The sequence below is a fragment of the Arachis ipaensis genome, chromosome B09 (genome assembly GCF_000816755.2).
Source record: "Arachis ipaensis cultivar K30076 chromosome B09, Araip1.1, whole genome shotgun sequence".
NCBI lineage: Eukaryota > Viridiplantae > Streptophyta > Magnoliopsida > Fabales > Fabaceae > Arachis > Arachis ipaensis.
The window spans coordinates 10,240,197-10,240,646 of record NC_029793.2 but is presented as its reverse complement, the minus strand read 5'-3'; positions in this window follow the sequence as shown (position 1 = coordinate 10,240,646).

Sequence of the window (450 nt, the reverse complement as noted above, 5' to 3'; positions counted from 1 at the left end):
TACAGTATAATAATAGGAATAATAGTAATAAAACTCATCAAATTATGAGAATATACAATATAATAATAGGGATAATAGTAATAAAGCTCATCAAATTGGTGTAATGTTAAAAAATTTTAATTTTATAATCATCATCACATTTTATTGCATATACGGAGTAAGAAATTCAATTAATTTAAGATTAAACATTAACTGTAGAATGAATTATGCACACAATTAAATAATATATGACTCATCACCTATATATGAGTGGTCATTTCGTGTTCAGCTCAATTGACATACAGGAGTAGTCCATTTCGTGTTCAGTTCTATTGAAGTCCTCATTTTGCGTGTCTAAGTCACGAATTATTCTATTTTGTGGCTGGTATACATAAATTGCTCCATTTCGTGCCTGTTTTCTTTGGAATGAGTTTTTTGACGTGCACCATTTTATGCATATACTTTCTTTAA